Source organism: Thalassophryne amazonica, chromosome 6 (assembly GCF_902500255.1).
Source record: "Thalassophryne amazonica chromosome 6, fThaAma1.1, whole genome shotgun sequence".
NCBI lineage: Eukaryota > Metazoa > Chordata > Actinopteri > Batrachoidiformes > Batrachoididae > Thalassophryne > Thalassophryne amazonica.
In genome coordinates, this window is record NC_047108.1 from 25,153,819 (window position 1) to 25,174,150 (window position 20,332).

Below are 20,332 nucleotides of genomic sequence, written 5' to 3' on the forward strand. Positions count from 1 at the left end.
TTCTAGTCCTCGTCAGTACTCTAGCTGCAGCATTTTGAATTAACTGAAGGCTTTTTAGGGAACTTTTAGGACAACCTGATAATAATGAATTACAATAGTCCAGCCTAGAGGAAATAAATGCATGAATTAGTTTTTCAGCATCACTCTGAGACAAGACCTTTCTGATTTTAGAGATATTGCGTAAATGCAAAAAAGCAGTCCTACATATTTGTTTAATATGCGCTTTGAATGACATATCCTGATCAAAAATGACTCCAAGATTTCTCACAGTATTACTAGAGGTCAGGGTAATGCCATCCAGAGTAAGGATCTGGTTAGACACCATGTTTCTAAGATTTGTGGGGCCAAGTACAATAACTTCAGTTTTATCTGAGTTTAAAAGCAGGAAATTAGAGGTCATCCATGTCTTTATGTCTGTAAGACAATCCTGCAGTTTAGCTAATTGGTGTGTGTCCTCTGGCTTCATGGATAGATAAAGCTGGGTATCATCTGCGTAACAATGAAAATTTAAGCAATACCGTCTAATAATACTGCCTAAGGGAAGCATGTATAAAGTGAATAAAATTGGTCCTAGCACAGAACCTTGTGGAACTCCATAATTAACTTTAGTCTGTGAAGAAGAATATGATGGCAGATGTAGGAGTAAAAGCAGAAAAGTGTGAAATCACAGCCGTTTATGTCTGATTTAACAGGTGCACGTCAGGATTCAGGTCTGAGTCTGAGCATGGTGTGAAAAAATAAACAGGCGGGCTTTTAATCGCAGAAATGACTCTGGTCCCACGTTTTTCAAATCGGCGAGTGTCAGAGCGCTCGACACCTCTGTTTCTTTGCATGTCCAAACTGCGCTGGGTTTTTAATGGAAATACATTGCAATCGGACAGGACATTTTATCCAATGTGAGCGAAAGTCCATTGTACAAAATCCTTTATATACAGTTTTCATTACATGGAAAACAATACAAAAACTTTGGGGCTTTTTTCTGTCCGGTGACTGAATATCTGGTTTATACGATGACAGTTTAGGCAAGTTTTGCTGTACATGGGACTGAAAAATAAATTTACCTCTCAAAGCTTCGGTGATGTCGACTTCCATCCCATACGGCTGACTATTTTCCCAAATTTTTCTTCTGTTCGGATCTGAAGGGAATCTGTCCATCTTGAAGCCCTTGTTGCGTCTATTTGTGCCTCCAAATGCATGCAACTCTGCATTTTCAGGGAATAAATCAATAAAATTGCTGGATTTACATGCAGACAGATTAACAGCGAACGCCATTTTGAACCCAAAATGGCACCATGAGTCACGTGACCAATCTTTTCGACTCGTGATGTCGCCACTCTCTCAGTTAAGACACTCTAGCATTGACCTGTCCGACCAGCTGATACAGTACTACTCCACCCACAGCAAAACTGCTCACTGGTACAGCACCATATTGCCGCACTTCACTGCAACCACAAATGCATACATCTTGCACCACGAGATAAGCAGTGCCAAGCAGGTGCAGCCCATGACACACAAAGACTTCATGCTGGATGTGGTGTGTCAGCTTCGTGGCATGGAGAAGGCGGGTGTTCCCCAGAGCAGTAGAGAATCACATTCCTGTGCCCATTGCGACAACAGGGCATGCCAATTTCTTGAGATTTTCAAAAATTTTGGAATCCACAATCGTTCTAGTAAAGAAAAAAAGAGGATATTTTGGGCTGCTGAATTCTAATACAGCATCAAAAATTAAATCAAAGTAGTCCTAGCTACAGGTATTTGAGGTCAAAGAAGGTATAAAATGTGGCATTTTTGCTCCAATTTGACATTGTGGCACACGAAGGCATGATTTCAAAAACTCAATGTAAGTATGAATTGATGACAAAGTGAATTTTAGGGTAGTGGATTCTTCTAAACCAGGTGTGAGCAATCATGAAGGGCCAAGACACTGCAGGTTTCCTTTTCTACCAATCACCTCAGCAGGTGATTTCAGTGATGATCAAGTGTTTATGTGTAGGGGAGAAGCTCATCAGCAAACACACCCGCCCGTGTGATTGGCTACAAGGAAAACCAGCACTGTCTTGGCCCTCACTGCCCACCCCTGTTCTAAACCCTCAAATAGTTTGTGGGAATAAGCCTACAACCAGATATTGCTTGGCAAAAAGTCACAAAATAGGATCTAATTTAGTCGTGAAATGGAACCTAATTTATGGTGTTATACAAATATTCACAAAGCTTAGTTGGACATAGAGAGGACTTGTGACTTCACCAGAAAAGATGTGTCGTGTCACCGACCAAACGGTCCCCCCTAAAAATTGGTTGGCCCTGCGTTCCCTGCACATGCATCATTTCAGACCACAGCAGCACGTCTGAGACTGACTCTCTACACCCAAAGCGAACAAAGGGAATAATGTGATCATTAACCATCAGGTGACAAAGCATCAATTAATAGTCTCTGGTCTCCGCGCATCCTGGGGTATTGATGAGGTGTTTAGCAAGCTGACGTCATTTAATAGGTCACTGGTGCAATTTTGTTGACAAGAAGGTTTTAGTTTCACTGATAATTGGCTTTCTTTTTGGGGTCACCATGGCTTGCTCTTGCCAGATGGCCTTCACCCTATCAGGGAAGGCGCCGCCATCTTATCTGCAAACATAGACAGTGATGAACGTGGGCCATGGGGAAAAAAAAAAATTTTGGCAAGGGCCAAAGGACATGATAATAATTATGACAGTGAATATGAACAGTGAATGTGAACAGCGGCTATCAAACCGAAAGTACCATGCGCTACTGTGTGCAGGCCGCCGCAAATCTGAACAGGCTGTTATATCCACAATAGACCTTACAGTACAGCTATTTGTCCATTCCTTCCCATGGGCAACGTAAATAATGCCAACAATTGTCTCCGTATCTCTATATACCACGGCAGCTGCGCCTCTCCATGGTGGACAGTAACACGTCATTGCACGCGTCAGGCTTGGAGCTGAATGGATGTCACCGCTGTAATATAAGATCACCTAACTCTGTAGGACAGGGGTGGCCAAGTTCGGCCCTCGAGAGCTACCTTCTTGACACTTAGTTGTCTCCCTGCTCCAACACACCTGAATCCAATGAAAGACTCGTTAGCAGACTTTTAATGAGCCTTTCATTGGATTCAGGTGTGTTGGAGCAGGGAGACAACTAAGAGTGTCAGGAAGGTGGCTCTCGAGGACCGAACTTGGCCACCCCTGCTGTAGGAGATATGACATGGAACTGTTGTGCCAGACCGTGACAACATTAATAAACATGAATCTCACTTCCAACAACGGCCCAGGAGTGATTCACAGTGTGGATGTTGAGCCGGACCGCAGCCAAATTAATGAATATGTTGAGTGAATGGTTCTTTTTCAGGCTATAAAATTAATATTAACAAAACTCAGGTACTAAAATTACATTATAACCCTCCTACTATGATAAAAACAACGAATACAAATGGAAATGGGAATCAAGGAATATTAAATATTTGGGGACCATTCTGACAAGGGATCCGTTTGAAATGTTCAAAGCTAATTATGGACCTTTAACATCCAGGGATGAAAGTGGTGAAAAATAAAAAAAATAACATTTTTTTTGGTGAAACCCAATATAACACCCACCCTCCCCATGTGAAAATTTTTGAATTCTAGAATCTCTGAAATGCAATCTGGGCTATTCCAGACAATTAAGTGCAGCGAGTGCAGGATCCATTTTGGTGAGGAAAAAACAACTTTCCTTATTCATAATCACTCTAGTAATATTCTGCCCTTACTAGGATGCAGCAGTTTGTTTTAGCTTTGCAGATAGTTCTGGAGGAAATCACTGAAGAAATGAACAATTTGAAAACATGGTTTGACTAGGGCTGCACCTATTGAATATTTTTGGACTTGAGTATTCTATCGATCTAATCGGATAAAAAAAAAAGTACTTTTGTATTTTTAAACAATATCAGTAGTGGCAGGGCTCTCCTTATGCAATAGCACAATGTCGCTGTGCCATCATGCAGATTTTTAAGTTTAGGATGTTCTCACTCACTCACTCTCACTGTTTTCCCAGGTAATTATTTAATTGCTTTGCAGACAGGACATTCTTTTTTTTCTTATTGACATTTCATTTGCATTTTTATTACTGTGATTTATTCAGTGTTTAGTGTATATTTCTACATGCCGTACAGAGCAGCTCAAACCGAAGTCAGATCCCTTGTTTTCTGTGGATACTTGGCGAATAACAAAACCTTTGAAAAAAACGGCTGTGGAGTGCAACATTTCCACAGCAGCTGAACTGATAAATTAACTCTACAGCTTGTTGATAAAAACTCTAATCAAATCTGCATATAGGCATTTTTTCTGAATAGTTAAACATGATTAATTTAAAGTGCGCTTCCTTTTGCTTCATCTGTGGAGGTGGAGAGCTGCAGTGGAGCAAACCACGTAAAAAAAAATAATAATAATAATATATATATATATATATATATATATATATATATATATATAAAAATAAACACACTGCTTCACTTTAAATGCATAATGTCTGTTTCAGTCGATCAGCACAGACCCTCTTTTAAAAGGCTTTATTTTACTCAGCATGTGGCTTTGTAAACTTGTAGCATCGCCTGCTACATTGATTAGCGCTTACATTAGTTATGGGCATGCTCTATGGTCTTCTCGGTTTTTGTGGGAGCATTACAGTGCCACCTACAGGCCTGGCATATGTACTACAGCTTTAAACGAAGCTTCGAGGCAAATTCTTTGCCTCCAACATTTTTTGTAATCGAATTACTTGGTTAATCGTTTCATTAAACTTAGGCTAAATAAAATAAACTAATGTTATTTGGGAACTGCAAGTACAAATACAGATACATGGGGTGCATATTAAAAGGGTTAGTGAAAGCAAATTTCTTGGGGCAATAATAAATGAGAAAATCAGTTGGAAACCACACATCAAATATATACAAACCAAATTATCAAGAAGCATTTCAGTGTTTAAAAAAAGCAAAACATGTTCTGATCACAAATCACTTTGCATCCTATACTGTTCCACTGTCTTACCGGAATTCAATTATTGTGTAGAGATCTGGGGCAATAACTACATGAGTTTGATAAAATCACTAACCATTCTTCAAAAAAGGGCAATATGGGTCATTCATAATGTCACTATCAAGACCACTCACTCATCTTAAAGTCAAAACAATTAAAATAAACATAATAAAATTCCAAACAGCACAGATCTTGTACAAAGCAAAAAATAACCTTTTACCAAAAAATACAGAAATTGTTCAGGGATGGGGAGGAGGGATATCAATTAAGAGGGAAAAAGCTTTAAAATTAGTAAAATCCATACAATCCATGTGGGGTGCGACTGTGGAACGGTGTGGGTGAGGAGTAAAGCAGTGTCCAAACATTGAACAGTTTAAAACTAAACATAAAGAATGTATTTTCAAGGGATTTATGTTCAATGTTAGTTGGTTTAATCTTTTCTGTTGTGTTTTATCAGGTTCATTTTGTCTCTCAAACTGTATTGTAACATTATTAGTTATTATTACTATCACAGTTGTTGCCATTATTAATATATAAATAAAAAAAATAAAAATATTAAAATCTGGAATACATTTGACTCTGACAACAAACGCTGAGCCATTAATTATCATACAGAAAACAAATGCACACAAACATGCTGAGATGTGAACAGCTTAATGCTAACTTTAACATTGAAAATGCCATAGACATGCTAACGTGTTCGCATCACTCCTGGTTTTTAAATTATAAAATACATCTATCAAATGTTTCAGAAAACCATAAAAAGATAAAAAGGTAAATATTACTCACAGACATATACTCTTTACAGGGCTTGACAATAAGGCAATTTATGCACTGGCCCACAGGGCCAGTAGAATCTGAAAGTTACTGGCCCGGATGAAAATATCACTGGCCCATACTTTCACGCCTGTGCCGAACCGGGGGGTAACTGATAAGAATTTTTTAAATCAACACTCAGACATTAGAATTGGGTTTCCTTAATGTAAAAAAACTTGAAAACAAACAAAATTCTTATACTACATGATAAAAACCTTAAAGTGAGTAAACTTTGAAAAAAATGTCGGTAGGTAACTGATAGGAATTTTTTCAACACTCAGACATTAATACAAAAATAAATTTATTTCTTGATCATTTACAAAATTAATATGTTAAATTTCATAAACCAAGTTCCCTTGCTAATGTTGTCACCGTGGGGTTTCCACAAGGGCATACTGATTAGACTTTTAAACTGGCGTATGAAATCATACCACATTGTCTACCAGGACATGGTATATTTATACTTACTTGTTAGCATATTCTGGCATGGCCCTACAAGTTCCACAGAAGACAACCTCACTCTCCTCATCACGCTCCAGCTATGGTCGTCTTTTCTTCCAGGAAGTTTGCCAAGTTTTCCTCACCCTTTTCTTCTCATATTCAGCATCAGCAGCCTTCCTCTTCTGTGCTTGTTTTGAGGGTGATAGCTGTTCTTTCCTTTGCTTTCCTGGTTTCTGCCCAGGGGCAGGAGGTTTCAAGAAATTCATAATATTCACTGCGCTCGATCTTGCTTAAGCGAAAATGACGCGTCGATGTTGAAGCGAAATTTGCACCACATCAGAAGATGCGCCTGTTCCCAACATTGCGAAGTGGTGCAACATGTCCTGTCTCTGGTAGCAGCCTGTGAGCAGGACGTATGTCTCTTTTGTCCTTTATTTCACAACTATGACAAGAGTTTTTGGAGGAGCAGCAGCCCCACAGCAGCGGAGTTTCTTTTTCTTTTTTAATTGTTTACATGTGCGCGCGTGAACGGGACAGTTGGTCCTCAAGTTGGGTCCTGCAGAGGCAGAAGGACCGCTGAAAGCAGCCATCATCCAGACGCAGCTCCTGCAGCAAATAATGATACTGCCTGAATTGGGAACGTCTCATGACGTTTGTCAGCTTTCCACAACAACTCGCTCCGTGTGATCAAGGTCCGTCATGTTAACTTGACTGACAACCGGAGCCGGCAAGCTGAATGGAAGCTCCTCCTATTTGATGACGCACCGGGGCGAATTTTCGCAGCAAAAGCAGAGCGACACACCGGGTGAAGGAGGCGCGTCCGTTGCCACGCGACCCCCGCGAATTTGTAGCATCTGATCACGCCCGGTGTGAACGCGGCATTAGACTAATAAATCTGCCCAAAGCGATTTTAATTCTTACTGGCCCATACGGACCAGTGAAATATGAACTTCACTGGCCCGTGGTGGCCCGGAACATGTAAAAAAGGCCGCCGGGCCATCGGACCAGTGCTATTGTCGAGCCCAGCTTTAGGGTTTTAGCGGAAAAAAATTAAGACCAAATCCAACTTTCAAATCCTGCCACAAATCACCACCTTACAGGGAATTCAAATACAATCTGTTAAGAGCCTATTTTTATAAGTGTCAGGCAGGCTGTGATAGTGACCACCTCAGATTTTGCTCAAACTTTGGTAACTGGATGCACCCTCCACCAAACGAACTTACACCAAAAATTTTGGCCAAATTACCTACGGTGACCTTGCCAGAGGTCATCAAAGTTCACACCCAGTATGGCCTAAAACTGGAATTTGGTGACCAGGGAAGTTTTAGAGGCTCTTACATGAAATGCGTTCAATCCCCTAAAGTACTTTTGTGATCTAAATATTATAGGAGGACAGTTCTTCAAAATAATTACTAATTTGGGTTAGGGGATTGAACGCTTTGACCATAGGTGGCGCTTCAAGTTGGCAAATTTCCAGAAATGCTCATATTTGTGAAGGCTATTACTCAATACACGTTTAATCCCTCAACAAGATTTTTAATGTATTAGAAAGGGCAAGACTTACCCTTTTTTAAACACAAAAATCAGTGGGGGGTTGTACGCGTTGGCCACCAGGCAGTGCCAAAGTGGTCAAATTTGTTTTTTATACAACTTTGGCGCCCTCTGGTGGCGAACGCGTTTAATGAATAATCATAAACTGCATTTTTCAGAAGATTAACATGTACTGTGTTAATATCCATTGAAACATCTTTGGGCAATTCCGCTCCGAAGTGGACAAATGAAAAAATGTAAAAGTCATCAGTATTTGACTGGCATCAGTTGGGATGATAAGTCTAAGGTATATACCTCATTTATTCATGGAGATGAATTTATTTCAATGTGGGGTTTTTTCTGCAGATCATCATGCTATTGAAAAGTAAAAAAATTAAATTGAAATAAAGTGTTAATCTACTCAGACCCTAACACTTAAAGACAACAGTAATTTAAGTGTTTTATGCTTACTGAAAGGTTCAAGGCCTTGTCTAATGATTTCACAAACATTCAATACCAGATATTTGTTGTTTTTTCTGATACTGTATTTCCTGGCACTGAAGTAAAATATGTAACGTCAGTGACGAAAAACGTTCTATGTTTATGCTGCAAAAATGCCTTTGGAGATATTAATGTGACCTATTAATTTCTCCTACTAGGCACTGGGAGAAGCCTGTTGAGTACTTGTTTCAAGCTCTATGAGTTTTATGTAGGAAGTTATGAGGGTGTAAAGTTCGTAACGTCAGTGACGTTCATAACGTCAGTGACACTAAAACCTGGATGGTTAAGAGGAGCGACTGACTTAACTGTTGAGACAATGGATAATTATCTTCATCAACACAAAATGGCAGCACATTGGAAACAACAGCAAGTTAGCCTGTTTACAGCTGCACTGTACTACTCGGGCGAATTTCATGCTAAAGTTATCGCTTCCGATAATCTGACTCACCAAAGAGACTTTGATTGCTTACTTGAGCAGACTGCTCATAGATATGCCAGCATCTGTGCAAACAGTCTCAATTTGGTCTGATGGACCATCGTCCCAATTCAAGAACTGCTTCATAGCAGCCTCCATCCCAGTTCTCGAGAAAATGCACAATGTTGATATTGTGTGGAAATTCTTTGCAACACTGCATGGAAAGGGGCCGGTGGATGGGCTTGGAGGATCAGTAAAGCGCCAGGTCTGGATGGCTGTAAAGACTAGAAAGGCAATTGTGAATGATGCTGCCTCATTTGTGGAGGCCTCAAATTCCCCAGATTCAAAGGTCCAGGTCCTTGAAATGTCAGATGCCGACATATCACTGAGGAATAAGAGTCTCAACCTAGATGACGTGTTCTGTAACGTGTTCTGGTTTGGAGAAAAAACTGGAAATACCCATTCTTCTGAATGCCAGGGTATTGTACAATTTTCCAGATTTTCCTGAGTAACATTGTGCAATGAACAGAGACAATGTTCAGACTGACCATTTCTGACAGAAATGAATGGTTGAAATACTCTATCAATGTTTTTTAACTCTTGTTCTGTCTGCTGTTTGAATTTTGAGTGTTTACAGACATATCAAAATAGTAGCTGCATGACTTCAGACTACTTCAATTTATATGATTGATGATTTAGTAGTTTGATACATACAAATAGACATATATATCACTATAGTCAAACATATTTGTTTAATTATCATAATATTCTCATCATAAATGTGACTAAAATCAACTTCATATAGTTCTTTATACTTCAATCAAGCCACAGTATAAAGTATGGCACATAATACCTGATAGTTTTCATGCACTCTTTAGATGTTTAGAGGTCAAGAATCCGTAATGTCAGTGACGTGTAACGTCAGTGACGCAATTTTCCATTCGTACCAAGTTCAGAAATCATTCATTTTGAATGAAAGTACTGTGGATGATTTTGTCAATATGTTGGTTATAAATGAATATCATACTTGGTTTGAACTCAATAGTTTGAGGAGAAATTTTGACTAAAGTTGCTTGATTTTTCATGATGTCCTTTTTTCATCATGTCAGTGACGCACTCTTTTTCTGCCCTGGCACTAAGCACAGTGGGAACAGAGACCAATTTGTAATACAGTGAGAATAAGTAAAGGTCAATTGTCTCTTACTGTAAAACTCTAGAATGTAAGTAGAGGAACTTGGGAGCTATAGGGCTAAATGTCCGAAAATTCGTAACGTCAGTGACGCCAGAATTGCCCCTTTGGGGAGTATCTCAATAAGCTCACAATGTGCATCTACAATGTTGAGGTTTGGTCACCTTGAAGCACCAGATTACACACTAATTTACATGTGAAGTTCCGAAACAATGATGATGACCCAGAACAATGCATGTGCATGATAAAACAATGCCTGTGCCACACTACTAATGTGGGTATTTACTTGTGTATTCCACAAATACAGATTAGAAAGTTGAAAACATGAGATGTATGTTGCATGATGATCATCGCAAGCACAGCCGAGTGACAGGAATCTCTGTCCAATGCAAAGCAGCTATTTGTAGCCAGCCACACGAGTAATGCCCAATCAGCACATGTTTTAGGCATTTGACAGGGTGCAATTCTTCCAGTATATAGACCAATGATGACCACTACCTGGGCTATATTGCTAGGCCTAGGCACCAAAGAAAGCTTTCAAGATTGCTACTCACCATTTTATCTTCTTCATGTAGGGCCAATAATGCTTACATCACCATGTGGAAAAACAGCCAATTCCTGTGCCAATAAATTGTTTTTTTTTTTTGTTTTTTTTTTTTTTTTTTTAAACTGACAAGCCCCCAAAGATTTTCCAACTGATTTGTCTAAAATAAGGATTACTCTCAACAGAAATGCAAACTTGATAATTCACTAAACGCCTTGGCCACCAGGGGATGGCAAAGTTGTATGAAAAATACAAATTTGACCACTTTGGCGCTGCCTGGTGGCCAACGCATACAATCCCCCACTGATTTTTGTCTTGTTCTTTCTAATACAATAAAAATCCTGCTGGGGGATTAAGCGTGTATTAAGTAATAGCCTTCACAAATATGAGCATTACTGAAAATTCGTCAACTTGAAGCACCCCTACAGTCAACGCGTTCAATCCCCCAACCCAGATTAGTGATTATTTTGAAGAACTGTCCTCCTATAATACTTAAATCACAAAAGTACTTTGGGGGATTGAACGCATTTCATGTCCAAATCTTTCCTGTTCACCAAATTTCAGTTTAAGGCCATTCTGGGTGTGAACTTTGATGACCCCTGGTGAGGTCACCGTATGGACTTTGGCCAAAATTTTTGATGTATGTTTGTTTGGTGGTGGGTGCATCCAGTTACCAAACTCTGAGCTAAATCTGAGTTGGTCACTATCACAGCCCCATGTAAACTGCCTGATTCTTATAAAAAAAAAATAAAAAAATACAAATATCTTGGAATTTGGATTGACAATACACTTTCATTTGCACACAATATTAATCTGCTTGTAAATCGACTTAGAATCAGGTTGGGTTTGTTTTTTTGAATTCGGACTTGTCTGGGCTTTGAGGCCTGGATGAGGCTTTTTGCCACCACTTTTATGTCAGTGTTGGACTATGGCGATGCATTGTACATGCACTCATCAGCTCAGAGTCTGACAGCTCTCGATACTGTCTATCCTGGAGCTCTGAGGTTCATCACTGGCCTCAGAGCTCTTACACATCACTGTGTTCTTTATGCTCATGTTGGTTGGTCCTCCTTGGCGTTCCGCAGGCTTCGGCATCAGTATTTACTCATTTATAAATGTTTACTTGGTCAGCTTCCTTGTTTTTTACAAATGTGTATTTCTCAGAAATGTACTGTTCCTATCATCTTCATTCTGCCAACCATTTTTTATTGTCAGTTCCAAAGGTCCGGTCGGAGATGGGTAAGAAGGGTTTTCAGTTTGCTGCACCCTGTGCATGGAACCTTTTACAGAATGACCTAAAACTGAGGGAGCGGAGTTTTGAGGGGAGAGCAAGGAGCAGCACTGTAGCAGCAGCCAGTTTTTTTTTGTTGTTGTTCACGTGAACAAAAAAAATAACTTGTGCGCATGCAAACGAATCATCTGTGAAGATAATTTTATTAACTACACAGATGTATAATAAAACAAATGGTGACTGGTTTATAACAATTATGACAGTGTTTGAGGGGAGAGTGAGGAACTGCAGCGGCAGCCAGTTTTTGTTTTTTTTTAAATTGCTCACAGGTGCACACGAGAACAGGACAGGAGGTCCTCAAACTCTCCGAATTGGGAACATCTCATGAGGATGTTGTGAACCCAGGGACGGCGCCGCTGGTGACGTCTATCAGCTTTCCACAACAAATAGAGCACAGCAGCTCGCTCTGTGTGATCAAGGTCTGCCATGTTGACTTGACGGCAAGCGGAATGGAAGCTCCTCTTATTTGATGAAGCACTGGGGTGAATTTTCACAGTGAAAGCAGAGCGACACACCGGGCGATGGCGTGTGAGCGCGGCATTAGAATCTTTTAAAGGACTTTTACATGATAGCGATGCTGCCACATTAACATGTAGTTGTTTCAACTGATTATTTTTAATTATATTGTAAAAACGTGTTGTTTCTGACATTTCATACTGAAACCTTTTCACTGGTTGGTAATTATTTTGTATGTGTGGCTGAATGTTGAAATTGGCATGTAAACTTGCTGCCTGTCTTGCCCAGGACACTCTTGTAAGAGAGATTTTTAATCTCAATGAGGCTTTTTTTCCTGGTTAAATAAAGGTAAAAAAAAAAAAAAGATAAAGTGAAATAAAACAGCTTTGCTTCACTGATGAACAATACTGATCTAAAAAATGACAGGCAAACCTATATAAACGCTGTCGGAAACACTCGGAAATGTTATGATTTTAGTGTGACGTGTCCTTTAAAACATAGAACAATGGAAATAATGCATGCCACTATTCAGCACCAGAATCTCAAAGAATGAAAGTATGTCTCGTTACCTGAAGAATTTCGATTTCCGTTCTACCGTTTTCTCCCTGTTCCCTGTCATAATGGGCACAGCATTGTTGTTAGCCTTTGTACAACACTTGCGTTTTGTCATGGTTTGTGCCGTCTCAATGTAAACAGGATAAATCTGGTATAATTACTTTGTAATGATATGATGATGTGTTTGGAAAGTCTAAAAGTATGTTAATGTGGAGGCATTTTGTAGTGGCCGCAGACAATCTATGTACCACTATTCACCTTATTCAGGAAGTCAGGGTGGGCGGCTCCATTTTGTCAAACAACTTCCAGTTTGCCACTGCGTCGATGATTAGCTATGTGGAAACACAGTACACTAGAAGTGTCCAAACATGAGCAGCATTCACTGTTCAGTTCGTGAGTGCCACAAAAACTGGAAGAAGAGGAAACTATCGCTTTCAGAACAATGCTTTGAACATGCAAAGGAGAGATCTGAGTGCTGTAGACCAGCATTTAACTTGTTCCCCCGCCATCCAAAGACGAGGATCTCCGGTGCTGGCTAAAAGCGTTGAATTTGAAAAATCCACCCAAACGTCCCTATGTTTCTTCTTTTTATTTTATGGAGAAAAAACCCACAACACTGGATCTTTACCCAGAGAAATGGTTGGACTACAACGCTCCGTTGAAGAAGCCACGGTGGATGGTAGTGAGAGAAACGGGGAAGCTGTGTTTGTAGCGTTAGCTGCTATCTAATTTACTCATTTTCTGGCATTTGATACAACCAAGCACTGCATGAAATAACACCATACGTATATTAACGTTAGGTAATCTTGGCATTATGGTGGTACTAATTATCGGGTAGTATTTTAACTTGATTGTGCTTTTACACAAGCCTCAGCGGCGCTGTGCGGCACGCAGCTCTTCGTTCCTCATAGACAAACTTAGGCAACTTTTTCATGTCATCTTCCCACTCTGTTATGACCCGTGGATGAGCCAGAGTCGTTCCCTTTTAGCTTTTCAAAAAAGGTTTTTGTTTCTACCTGTGTAATATCTTCCATTGTTCGATATTGAAAACACCGCTCACTGGAAGTCCTAAGACAAAACGGAAATGCCTCTGTTGTAAAGGTGGGCGGGGCTGAATAAGATGAATACTGTCAAAAGTTCCATAATACTGTCAAATTTGCTTGTTTGAATATAAAACTCAGTAAAATGTAACCATACAACCTTCACAGTTGTTAACCAAGCATCAAATACAGAAAAACCTCAGGTTTTAAATATTTTAACGATCATGTACATCGTAGTGTAGGATATGCAATGCAATTTAGAAGATTTGTAATTGTGGCAATAAAACCGCTAAAATATGTTAACTTTGATACTATATTCATCATTTAACATTGATAAGTATATATTAAAGTGATTTCATGAACTACATGTCATTCTAAATAACCGTTTACACTACACCCGATGTTGGGGCCGATCCAATCCGATATTGGTATCAGTTTCCGATACCAGCGTAATTGACAGATCGTAATTTTGCGATGCAACTTGTACAGTTTTCCAGTCCAGGAAAACCGTGAAACATCTGTGAACCGTCTCCATAAGTGCTGCTGCTCTGTTCGTTGCAAAGTGTGGGGAGGGGGGGGCAGGGGGGTCTCTCACTGAGAAGGAGTACTGTAATGTGAGAGGCCTCCATTCGAGAGATCTCTTCCGCAGTTAGCAGCCACTTATTGTCACTGACATGTTCGCTGAACACCAGAAAGCAGAACAGCAATGTGCAATGTTTGCAAAGCTGCTGTACAGAGAGGTGGACACTCCATCGTGACCCGAATCAAACATCTGAAAAAGAGCATTAAGAGGGCAAAGATTTTTTTAACCTGGACAATTATGAAGTTTCCAACTCACCTAACTTGCATGTCTTTAAATGTGGGAGGAAACTGGAGCACCCGGAGGAAACCCATGCAAACACGGTGAGAACATGCACGCTCTACACAGAAAGGCCACAGGTGGGAATCAAACCCATGACCTTCTTACTGTGAGGCAACGGTGCTAACCACTAAGGCAACCTGCCGCCGGCCACATATGGCTAGTGACCAGCAATCACCTCAGTATTTCTTCTGCTTTCCTGTTGTTTAATGCTCACGAATTATACCTTAAGTGTAGTTTTTCTGGCCGACTGATTCTGTTTTCTGACTATTAATCCTGCAATTTACTGCTTTTGAGAAAGGCGATGAATGAGTTTGGGGTTTATTTTTTATTTATCATGTGTTTGTGATCCTGGGAATGCGCAGTCTATGTGAGTTGACTTTTGAACTTACCCAGCAGTCCTTGCTGCGCTTAAACCCAAAATGGTCTTATAGTGATAGCACAATGTGGGGGAATAAAAAATATTTTGCCATCATCACCCAGCCTGAGTGATTCTTATACTGTCAGACTGACTCAACACAGCACACACACACAAGGAACGGAGAGAGTGCATTTCCAGCAGGGTCCTCATACATTCCACATTGATTCACATGCCTACACATGCATATGTTTTCATGGTGAGAGAAAACTCATGAGAGAACATTCAAACTCCACATAAACAACTGGGCATTGGTGGAATCAAACCATAGGCCTCTTAGCTGTAACATAAGAGTACAGTCACTTGCCCAGTTCCAGATCATTGCCAGTTCCAGATCACTGCTGTCGTTTTTGCGCCGCCGTTTCTCATAATCAGCACAAATAAGCTAATACTTGGTACCAATGGAAAGATTGATGTTTTGTCTACAAATGAGCACAAGCTCGACCGGATCCAGCCATCCTTGTGATCAGCAGAGGAATCAAAACATCCCGGTGTCTGTGGTGTGCGCGCCTTTTCTCACTCACTCATTCCTGCAACTTTTAAAGTAACGATCTCGACGACGTAGCAAAGGTGAGTTAGACATTCAGTGGTTTTGGTTCTAGAGTGGGAAAATACTTACTTTGGTAGAAAATGTCAGTGTGTTATGTCTTGCTGTTTAATTGCTGCGCGCATTTACCTCCAACGCGAAAATTTGCCGGTTGTGGATCACTGAAGCAGCAGCCTCATGTCAGTACTTGTGAGTCATGTGGACTTTGGGGGTCATCTAACATCACAATTGGGCATGAATGTGGGGGCTTTTACTTTTTAATTTGGGAGAAATCTCACCTTCACACTTCATTTTTTGCTCGTAAAAACGTATTACGGCGCCTTTTGAAACTAAGCAAATTCTCATTTAAATAAGTAGTTCTATCATTTTGCGTTCAAAACACATTCTTGGGTACAGTGTGTATCATTCTGCATTAGAAGGGCTCCAGCCAGATGCCAGGAATGACCCCAAAGTGACGCAGAGTGTCATGATCCGGAAACGGAAAAAGTGATCCATCCATCCATCCATCCATTTTCTTCCGCTTTATCCAGAGTCGGGTCGCGGGGACAGCAGCTCAAGCAAAGCGCCCAGACCTACCGATCCACACTCACCTCCCCCAGTTCCTCCGGGGGAACCCCAAGGCGTTCCCAAGCCAGCCGAAGAGATGTAGTCCCTCCAGCGTGTCCTGGGTCTTCCCCGGGGCCTCCTCCCAGTGGGATGTGCCCGGAACACCTCTCCAGGCGTCCAGGGGGCATCCGGAAAAGATGCCCGAGCCACCTCAACTGACTCCTTTCGACGAGGAAGAGCAGCGGCTCGACTCCGAGCTCCTCCCGAGTGACCGAGCTCCTCACCCTATCTCTAAGGGAGCGCCCAGCCACCATGCGGAAGAAACTCATCTCGGCCGCTTGTACTCGCGATCTCGTTCTTTCAGTCATGAGCCAAATCTCATGACCATAGGTGAGGATCGGAACGTAGATCAATCGGTAAATCGAGAGCTTTGCCCCCCTACTCAGCTCTCTCTTCACCACAACGGTCCGATACAGCGACCGCATCACTGCAGATGCTACACCGACCCGTCTATCGATCTCACGCTCCATCCGTCCCTCACTCGTGAACAAGACCCCGAGATACTTAAACTCCTCCACTTGAGGGAAGGACACTCCACCGACCTGAAGAGGGCAAAGCACCTTTTTCCGGTCGAGAACCATGGCCTCGGATTTGGAGGTGCAAAAGTGATCCATTTCTGGCAAATGTTTGCACCACACATAATGCGGCTGCACACTTTAAGTAGAAGCGCTACTCCACCCAGACTTTTTCAGCTAAATAACATCCAAATACCCAATACAACAATACACAATTAAAGGACATTCAGTTACATTATGGCTCTGTATAGCGGGACTTTAAAAAAGTCCCGCCGGAACTGGGCAACGGTCTGAACTATGCACTATTTCATTGTGCCACGCTGGTATTTTCACCCCAATCAATTTCATAATAGCTAAATTTAACTGTGGCGTGAAAAAAACTAAAAATCTTAATATTCCCTAAAATATACCACCATCCACGTCAAATTAGACATTAAGTTGCATAAATGTGACTCAAAAATTAAAATCAGTTTTCACATTTTGTGGAATTCAGGCTCACAGAACCCACCACTCTACGCTGTAAATATTATAAACAGGCGTTTAACATTTGCACGTTGCTGTGTGTGCGTTTGCTGCTGAAAAAGCCTTTGAACGCCATCTTGTTCGCTGCAGCTGCCTGGGCCCTGAACACAGGAACCTACTGACCGCACGCACGCGCACACATACATGCACCGAAATATCGGCGACAGATGCATCCCCTTCACAGGACAGTATTGTCGCCACTGAATCAGAGGCGCAATGGTCGTGCACGGAGCTCCGTGGCCCGGCGGGGTCGGTCACTCTAGCGGCTTAACCCGCAGTCCGCCCGCGATCGAGATAAACTGAGCGTGCAAATCCAATTACATCATCTGGCTTCACATCATTAAGAGCGTCTCTATTCTAATACGACGATGGAGAGCACACAGCGGCGCTTCACGTCACCTGACAGATGCACATCTGTGCTGTTTGTCACGGCGCTATCAGGCGGCCAGCTGCAGACTGACTGCTCCCCGCTTGTCTTAAAGAGTCACTGAGATAAATGCAATTAGAGTAACTAAATCACTTTAAACAAAGCTGATAGATCAACAACAAAAAAAGCTTCAATTCAACACAGTCGGCTCCATACCGGGTTCTGGTTCAATCAGTCTGCAACAGTGGGGGTGGCGATTCTGTTCTCGGAGCCATTTTTAGATTCTCTCACTCCAGGATGCTGAAAACATTTCAAATAGGCGGGCTCTGTTGACGTTTGGTTCACAAGATGTGCAAATGCAGCAGTGATTATGTTAAACAGCTGGCCTCGGGTCAGCAGCAGAGATCCGGTTTGTGATTAGTGTAAAAGCAGACCTGCAGACTCTGGTCGCCCCTGTGAAGCTAAGCAGAAGCTAATTCCAGCCGAAACCCACAACTTTAAGTTGAACACAATACAGCACCTGATAATCAGCATCAACACCCGCCCCCCAACTACCTAAACAGTTTAAAACGCACTAAAAGTTCGCTGCTGTGGTTAAATGAGACTCTGGTTGAAGTGCAAGAACTTTCTGTTCACTGACCCAGCAGCGGCTAACTAGCAGCAGGCTAACCTCAGCTAACCTCCCCTCATTTAGCCACTTTTACGTTTTTTAAAATAATCTCACATATTCCGTTTTTAATATTCCTACCCGCTTTCAGTCGAGGGTATCCGTCGTTTCTATCACATTGACAGGAAACAGCGATGGCTCGTCTCTCTCAGCTAGCGAGGAGCGCCACTCCCCGAACCCCGGGTTTTAGACTGGCCGAGAGGGGGGAGAAGCGCCGGCGCACAGGCGGGGCTCAGCTCAACCAGCTAAACGCGGCACAAGCCCGTTTCTGCCTTCCTCCCACTCGGTGTAACTTCCGTCTGAAAACAAAATCCTCTCGGATCGTCGTCACCGTCGTGGTCCCAGGTTTTTGTGCCTTGACGCCCGCACCTCAATCGTGTCTTCCTGCGGCCATCAAACAGCGGAGATGGGCGCGGTAACCCTGCTCTCGGCTCCGGGAAACCCCACGCTGCGCCTGACGTCACTACGCACGGCGAAGGGTCATTCAGATTAGTGACCACCAGCAGGAGCACCTTAAACCTGCTGGAACCGGCAAAAACTTTCCAAATCACACCGTGTCTTATTTATGGTTCACATCTTACTGGTAGTGCAGAAAAAATTAAGATTATTGTGAAGCTTCACAGTCACCCTCTGCACACCGTCATCAGCAACCAGATAAGAGGAGCGTCTTCCGCCACAGACTGCTTCTCAAGTGACTGACAACCAACAGGCTGAAAAAACTCCTTTGTCCCTCAGGTCATCAGACTGTACAACTCCCCACTTGGAGCAGGAGGAGTAACAAGAAGACAGAGGAACAGTAGTCGCCAGTAAACCAGTAAATGGTAAATGGACTGCATTTATATAGCACTTTTCCATCTGCATCAGACGCTCAAAGCGCTTTACAATTATGCCTCACATTTACCCCGATGTCAGGGTGCTGCCATACAAGGCGCTCACTCACTACACACCGGGAGCAATAGGGGATTAAAGGCCTTGCTGATTTTCCATTCAGGCAGGGATTTGAACCCATGATCTTCTGGAGTCAAGCCCAACACCTTAACCACTAGACCATCACTGAACATTACCTAAACCTAAACCTAAACCTAAATATAACCTACCCATAGCAGGTTGATGTCAGAGCATATGTTTCCATCGTTATTGACCTCTCCTGTTTTATTTATTTATTTATTTTTACCAAAAACTTAGGTTTACTGTTTACTCTGAGTTAACATACCCAGGTAAGTGACTACACTCGATTTCTTGAATAACCCCCCCGGATATACTGCTATTTGAGTGACAATAAATTAGTATAATAACAAATAACAGAAGTTTTGGTAACTACCAGGACGCTGTGATCAGTAACAAGTAGAGATGGGTGGATCGATGCTAATATTGATAATATCGATACCAATACTGGTATTGATATTGAACGATCCTCGTGTAAAAAGATCGATACTCAAGCTTTTTTTTCTCTCCCGCATGCGCTGACTGCTGCACACGCAGATTCATCAAAGTCTACTCTCTGTAAGAGCAGCGCTGCGCTGTGTCACACAACACGGAGCAGCACACCCTTGTATTGTGGTTTGTCAGCCCTCTACCTCAGCAGATTTTGTTTTAAGTTGTGTTGATTGATATTTTTTAAACAAAAATGTTTATTGTGATAATAAAGTATTTTGTTGTCACGTACAATGTTTGGTGAAATTCTATCCTAGGTCTTTTGGATCTTTTGGATCTATGAAGCTTAAATATGAAAAAATATCGGTATCAGTATTGATATCGGTGATACTGCGCCTGTATTTATTTGGTATTGGATCAATACCAAAATTCCCAGTATCGCCCACCTCTGGTAATAAGGCTTCACCCCCCCCGCACACAAACAAAACACATACTTTACATGCACCTGTGTAAACAAGCCAGACATGCCAACATTCCAAAAGCAAGAATACAAACAAATTATTTTCCAAGTTGTCAACATAGCTAAAAAAATATTTGGTTCGTTGGTCATGGACTGTATCGATCAGAACCTAAAATGTCAGAGCTGATTATGCA

The 20,332-nt window shown here is 41.6% G+C and overlaps 1 protein-coding gene across 1 annotated transcript in view; it reads right to left on the minus strand.

The window, feature by feature from the left end:
• LOC117511972 (guanine nucleotide-binding protein G(I)/G(S)/G(T) subunit beta-1) overlaps positions 1–18,746 on the minus strand; it is a 112,835-nt gene extending 94,089 nt beyond the window's left edge. Inside the window, exon 1 of the mRNA XM_034171906.1 lies at positions 18,386–18,746. The gene's annotated coding sequence lies outside the window, so the exon portion shown is untranslated. The remainder of the gene's footprint in view (positions 1–18,385) is intronic.
• Between the last annotated feature and the right edge of the window lie 1,586 nt (positions 18,747–20,332).